The following is a 7,747-nucleotide window of genomic DNA, read 5'->3' as shown; positions in this document are numbered from 1 at the left end:
CATTTTCTCTTTGTTAACTCAGCTACAGACTTACATTCATAAACGAGAAAAGGCTTTCTATATCGGACATATTAGAGCTCATTCCTGCCTACCAGGACCCTTAAGCGAAGGAAATTATCAGGCGGATTTACTAACTCGCCCAGTAGTTTGTACAGCTCTAGAAGAAGCCCGGCATCTCATGCCATTCACCATCAAAATGCTTCTGCTCTCCGTCTATATTATCGCATATCTAGAGAAGCTGCTCGAAGTATTGTGCGTGACTGCGGCCATTGTCCTACTCATTTTCCTAGCCCTGCTACTGGAGTTAATCCAAGAGGACTTAGACCCTGTGCCTTATGGCAGATGGATATTACTCATGTCCCATCTGTTGGCAAACTTTTCTATGTGCATGTTTGTATTGATACCTTTTCTCATGTTATCCTTGCTTCTGCACGTACAGGAGATGCCTTTAAAGATGTAAGTCAACATTTATTCCAATATTTTTCCTACCTAGGAATACCAAGGGCACTTAAAACAGACAATGGGCCTGCCTGTACCTCTAGAGCTTTTAAAAACTTATGCTCTACATTCGGCATCGCACATACTACAAGAATACCCTACAATCCTCAAGGCCAAGCAATAGTAGAAAGGGCTCACCAAACTTTAAAAACGCAAATTAAAAAATTACAAGAAAATGAGTTTAAATATTCCTCTCCTCATCATGTTCTACAACATACTCTATTTGTAATTAATATACTAAATGTAGATTCTGAGGGAAATTCCCCGATGTACAGGCATTGGAACCCTGATCTAACTAAACCTGAAGCTCTCGTCAAATGGAGAGACTTGCTTACAGGAGCCTGGAAGGGACCTGATGTACTTTTAACCTGGGGGAGAGGATATGCTTGTATATTTCCACAGGACACAGACTCACCTGTGTGGATTCCAGACCGTCTAGTCCAGGGGTGGGCAAACTTTTTGACTCGAGGGCCACAATGGGTTCTTAAACTGGACCGGAGGGCCGGAACAAAAGCATGGATGGAGTGTTTGTGTGAACTAATATAAATTCAAAGTAAACATCATTACATAAAAGGGAACGGTCTTTTTTTTTTTTTTTTTTTTAGTTTTATTCATTTCAAACGGCCCACAGGCCGTAGTTTGCCCACGGCAAGTCTAGTCTGACCTTATGTCTCACCACCCTCCGTCTTCGCCTCACCATAGCACACCTGACCAGTGCCCGTCTGCAGCAGATGTGCAGCCCTGAGCTGGGACAATCTGTCCATTGGGAGGATCACATGTGCCTCCTTTTGGTCTTTCCACATGTCCCAGCTTTGCCCCACATCTCCTTTCCTTTTTCCTTTTTTTAAAATCTAACTACTTGTTTGCTGGTTCTTTGGCCTTTCTCCTTCTTTCCTGAACACAGCCTTTTCTAGAATCTCCCTACCCTACTGTTCCAGGAAGGGCACCTCCCTTTTCTGCCATGACTAGGGGGTGTCTGGTATATGTCCCATACATGGAGTTGTCTTGGGCCAAGAGCCTGACATCCTTGGCTGAGAAAGCCCTGTTCCGGGACTCTCCTTTGTCCTGTATTGGCCCCTCTTACCCTTGTGTCAAGAGGGACCCTCTTCTTACAATCCAATTGCCCATAGCTGTTGCCTGAGCTCTCTGTTCATGCTGAGGTTGAAGCCTCATGGTGGCTGGTACCATGGATCTGTCTCTCACCCAATGGCGTGAGCTGGGCCCTCCCTGGAGAAGAAACCTGGGTTCCCCAAGATATGTGATCAATGCTGGGGCCCCGCCAGGAAGCGAGGGGATCCCAAGGCAGTTGCTGGGCGTGGAGGCCACGGGGGCATAGGCTACCAAGGAGACAGAACTGAACCTCACATCACCCTGCTTGGCCCTGGAGGATGGCTGGTTAGTCAAAGACGGGTAAGATTCCTCAGGGATGAACGACCTAAGACAGGCACAGTCGCAGAGGGGCCGGCAGGAGAGAACTTGGGGGTCAACAGAGGTGGGGCACAGATCCTCACCCCACCAACTCTGCAGGGGCTTGAACACTTTCCCCTTCTGAGGGAGGTCTCCTGCCCCCCTGGCTGCTTCCTGCTTCCCACGTCCAGCTCAGATCGGGACCCAGATAACAGGAAGAGACTTGGCCCAGCTCAGATCGGGACCCAGGTAAAGACAGAGACTGGCTGACAGCAGCTGCCCTCTCACTGCAACAGGACTTGTTTCCCATTTCTACCTTGGACCACAGGGAAAGGGGCAGCTGAAGGAAAGGGCTGTGTCAGGATGCTGCCTTCTTCCCTTTCTTCTCCCTCTTTTTTCTAAACACTTCCATGCCTTGTAGTTCTTTTGCTTTCTCTTCTTTTTCTCTCTACTACCCTCAATTTTCCATATCAGCCAACCCAGAGGGCACAGCTTACTCCTCCTCGGACACCAACACCACCATCAAGCACAGCCCTGATGGACCCTTTGATGCAGCCCTTCAACTCGCTGATGCTTCAGGAAGCCTGTCGCCAGTGATGCCGACTGCTAGCCAGACCAAAAAGATAATCAAACCAACAACTTGAGGCCAGCTGAAATTCCTTGACTGAAGAGGCCAGCAACCTTCTACAGGAACGGGGCTCCTTGTGCACTCCATCCACTAGGTTTATAGCTATGCTTATCGTCATTGCTTGCCAGTCTTCTTCCGAGACTTAAACAGCCCAATCTGAGAGGTGGCCACTGATTTCAATGCGCTATCATTTAAAAAATAAAAAAGGGGGAATTTGCCGGAAGCCGGTCCATCCTTGTTGCTTGACACAGTCACTGCAGGAAAGAAACATCTGCACAGCATATGTTTCAAGGGACCTGGCATATATAGCATACTGTTCTTAATATGTTTGCTCCCCTTAGCGCTATGTGTTTTAACCAAGGTCACCTCTCCGAGAAAGGTTGTTTCCCCAGGTAGGGATTTTTCTCTGAAGTTAGGGAGGGGATAAAACCCCTTAACTAAGTGCCAGGCGGCTAATTAATCACTTTAACTACAAACAATCACCCTTAAGCTACATAATCTTTACTCCCTGGAATGGAGATAAGAAATGCCCTAACCTTTGCAATAGAAATTGACAGGATTAAAATCAACTGGTATAAATACAGATGTAACAAGAAAATAAACACCAGAACTTTGCTGGAGATCCTGACCAGAACTTGGCTAGAGATCCTGGCTAGGCTGCTCATCAACTGAACGCTGTCTCTGTGTCATTCCTTCTTTGCCGACTCCGTCCACACCTTTGGAGACCCCTGGACCTGCTGGGGGTTGGACCCCAGCAAGAAATATCTAATTCCATGACAATGCTAATCAATGCTTTTTGTATTTATTTTTTTAATCCATCTTTTTAAAATGTATGCTTTCTCTGTCCTTTCTTTCTGAATCACGTTCATTTTCTGTTTCCAAAGGCATTGAAACTGTTTGCTCAACTAAATGAGTCAACTGAGATTGGAAATTCATGTGTATGAATGCAAGTCAACGAAGGGTTAATAACAGGCCTAGCCATTTTGGCTCAGTGGATAGAGCATCAGCCTGCAGATCCAAGGGCCCCAGGTTCGATTCTGATCAATGGCACGGACCTCAATTGCAGGCTCCTCCCCCGGGCCCTGGTCAGGAAGCATGTTGGAGACAACAAATCCATGTGTTTCTCTCACATCGATTATTTCTCTCTGTCTTTCCCTCTCCCTTCCACTCCCTCTAAAAAGCCAACAGAAAAATATCCTCGGGTAAGAATTAAAAAAAAAAAAAAAAGGAGGTTAATAACACTCTATGGCATCTAAAAGGGCAACCAAATATTTGTGTTTGCACAAGCCCCTGTGTGGTGGACAGATTGGATACACAAATCCTAAAAGCCACAGACACTCGGCACCTTATAAAACAGCAGTGGGCTGGCTCTTCCCCAAGTGCATTGTATGTCCCTGAGGCTGTGGCGATCACTGCTGGGGTTGCCCAGACAATGGCTTCTTTGGAGCTAGTAAGGAGGTGCTTCTGGCTTGAAGGAGAGTTTTAAGCCAAGTGGCAAACACAGTGAGAGGGAGGTGGTTGGTTGTACAAGTTCCCAGATAGCCGAGACCTGGTGCAGAGGCTGGGGGGAGGGTGATGTCCCAGCTCCGCTGTGAATTCTCTGAGCCTCAGCTTCCCTGGTCTGCAAATTCCATGATTGTGCTCCATCGGCACGAGGGGCCCTTCCCACTCTGCATTCTTTGTTTTTATTCCAGGCACATTCACTCCCAATCAGGGCCCCGGCCTTCCTTTCCCAGGGCAGGGGTTTCCAGTTTCCAACTGCATCCCCCCACCCTGTGCTCATCCCTCAATGGTCCATTGAGCAGTGTTGAGATGAGGCGCGAGCCTTCTGCTGCCTGGCTTCATGTCTCAAAGCCAAGGGGAAGTCCAGTTCCGGGCCCAGTGGCCTCGCCTAGAAAGGCTGGGTACCCCAGGGCGCTGAGCCCCACTAGAACACCTTCTTCCCACACCTCTGACCTGTCTCCACTGACCTCGGGTGGCCTCAGGGACATACGGCCACAAGGCCTTGGCTCCAACCTGTAGCCAAAGAAGACCGTGCTGCAATGGAGTAGGTGCAGAAAGCCAACTAAGGAAATGACTGAACAGGAGCCAGCACAGACCAGAGCACCTATTTGTGTGAGCAAATCAAACTGTTGATTTCAACCAAATACAAGCTCGTCAAGAAGCCATGAACGGACTTTTCCCAGGACCTTCTCAGCTGCAGGTCCTGAGATTAGACCACAATTCTGTCCGGTTATGAGCCAATCACATTCCAGACACGCCACTCACCTATCAGTCAGCTCAGATCCGCCCAGAGGTGGGGCCTAGAATTCATCTTGTGGCCCTCCTGCCGGGTGTCTGGGCCCCTGTCCCCACATAGTTACCATTTCTTCACTCATTAATTCACTCAGCACACACGGATGGAGCCCCTCCCTTCTACAGGCGCTGTGCTGTGTGCTGAGGACAGAGATGGGCAGCAGCTAATCATCTCACCAGGTCAGCTCAAAACCAGTCCCCTGGGGGTTTTCAGCTCAGGAAAGGCAGGGGGGTGGACTTGATGCTCACAGAGCTTTTCCTCTGCAGAGGGCTTCTGTGCTCACCTTCTGCGTCCTGGCACTCTCCAGGCGGTTTGCCTTGAAGGGGCAAGTTTCTTACATCTTCCTGGAGCATGGCCTGGGGTGATAGAGAAGTAGGAGATGCAGGGAGTTCCTGGTCGGATGGAAAGACCATTCCATCTTCTTGAGGGGCTCTCCATCTGCAGGGAGAGACCCTGCTCTGTGCTTGCAGAGCCCCTGGACGTTGGAGAGCCACTTGTGAGGTGGACAGATTGTACATATAAGGACCAGTATCCAAAGGCATGCAGCACCTTATAAACAAGCAGTGAGCTGGCTTATTCCCAAGGGAAGGAAGGGCGGTGGCTTACTCCTAGGAGAGGCCCTCTGACATAAGATGTGGAAAGAGGGATCATTTCGGGCCGCACCCACTTCAAGCATGAAGGAGAAGCCCGCATTCATAAGATGAGAGATTTATGACAGAAGGCAGCAGGCAGGCCAGGGTGGAGCGAATGTGAGATGACCCTTCTGAGTGCCAATTTTTTTAAGTGGAAAATGGAATGAGGTACGCTCTCTGGAAAAGATGAAAAGGTGGTTTTATTTGTGTCCCTGGATCAAATCCTAGAGGGAGTCTGAGCAATGGAGAGACGCAGCCAACCTGAAGGGATGTACGGAACCACGGAGCTGCACGGCCCACGAAGGGTCATTCCATGCAGCCACGGCTGCAATGAAAGACTCGCTTCATTCAGCTCCCAAAGGGCTGTTGGCCTCTTCCGTAAGATCATGCCAACACTAGCCTCTGATTGCCTCTGGGCCTTAAAACCATGCCCCAAATGAGGTTCTTTCTGCATCTATCCTAAACCTGCCACTACACATTCTCTCTCTCTTTCTCTGTCAAATACTGAATTGATTGAAAATAAGGGCTGATCAGTAATATTTCATATTTAATAACATGGCTTCACAGTGTCACAGGTTGAGCCAAGAAGGCCAGAAGGCCGGTAGCAATCTGCCTGCTTCTGACCTCTCCACCTGAATTTCATTCTCTGTGCTCCATCCAGCTGGCTCTTCTCACTTCCTCCTGTTCCAGCCATAGCACTCACAGCCTCCTCTGTCTAGAATGCCCTCATCAATCTTCCCCTAGGGCACCACGCAGGGGTGGAGGTCTAGCTCATTTAGAATAAAAATATTTACAAAAGGGCAGTGCCTCCTACAGAATCACTGGAAGTCCTGACAACGCAGGCTGTTTCCCAGAGTCACAGAGTTGGTCTGCCAAAGAGCTGCTGTTTCGGCCACAACAGGAAGCTGCTCCTCATACCATGAAGATATCACCACAGCCTCTATCACCAGAATCACACCTCCGCCTTAACACCAGGCCAGCAAACGGCTGACTTGCATCTCACCCCTGCTCCCATTCATTCACACAGGAACTCACACCAGAAGTCACAGATCATTGGAATAGGTAAATATTTATTAAAGAAATTAAATTGATAATTAATAGCTTTCCAAAGCAGAAACCACCAGATCCAGATGGTTTCATCGGTGAATTCTACCAAATGTTTAAGGAAAAATTATACCAATCTTTAAAAACTCTTCCAGAAATTGAAGCAGAGGGAATTCTCCCTAATTCATGCTACAAGGCTGGCATTCCTCTGATAGCAAAATAAATTTTCACAGAGAGATTGCATGAACACAAGTACAAAAGTTCTCAAAAATATTAGCAAATTGCATCTAATAATGTATATCAAGAACTATACCTTACAACCAAGAGGGAATTATTCCAGACATGCAAGGTTGGTTCAATATTTGAAAATCAATTAATGTCTTCTGTTCCATCAATACATTAAAGAAAAAAATCGTATGATGATAACAATAGAATCAGAAAAAGCATTTGACAAAATCCAATTGTTATGCCCAGATTTCAGGATCCCCAAAAGACCACCAGGGAGCCAGCCGAGTCCGATGCAAAAGCAAAGAGTCTTTATTCGAGCTAGCTCAAGCTCCCCGTCCACCGCACTCACCGACGTAGCAGCAGGAGGCAGGGAGAGAGGGAGCTCTGTGTGGAGAGGGGTTTTATAGGGGGGTTGGAGTAAGGAGAGGAGAGAGGACTGTGGGCCCTGCCGATTGGCCTGGCGCAAGTCGGTGTCTTGTTACATAGGATGTGGTCGTATCTATGGCGTGCACTTCCCTTGATTATCATTGGTTAGTTTAAAGAAATCCTAGATGTAGCTAGCAGAGGTTTGGGCTTCCAGGAAGAAGCTCCTTGCTGAGCACATGGCTAATGGCTGCTGCCAAAAAATGGATGATCCAGGGTAAGATAGAGGGCGTAGCCCTTGCCCTGGGGCAAGATGGAGGGCATAGCCCTCTCCCTGGGGCAAGATGGAGGGCGTAGCCCTCAGCCTTTCATTCCCCCCTTGTCTTGAGACTTACCGGCCCAATCATGGGTCGGTTTGCATTTCTACTTCACCTTCTACTGCCAGAGGCCTGTACTGGGTATGCAGAACTATCAACCGAACCACCCCTATACGCTTCTTGACAAATTGGACTAGTCTGTTAATAATGCAAGGGCCGAAAGTCAACAGCATTAGGAGGATTACAAGGGGTCCAGTGAGGTCCGCTGTCCTCCCAAGGGTGATCTGCAGCGGGTGTGTCTGGCCAGAGGTCACCTTCCACTCAGGCTCCCTGC

The sequence above is a fragment of the Myotis myotis genome, unplaced genomic scaffold (assembly GCF_014108235.1).
Source record: "Myotis myotis isolate mMyoMyo1 unplaced genomic scaffold, mMyoMyo1.p scaffold_m19_p_2, whole genome shotgun sequence".
In the NCBI taxonomy this organism is placed as follows: domain Eukaryota; kingdom Metazoa; phylum Chordata; class Mammalia; order Chiroptera; family Vespertilionidae; genus Myotis; species Myotis myotis.
The sequence above is the reverse complement of the archived record's forward strand: the minus strand, read 5'-3'. Positions refer to the sequence as shown.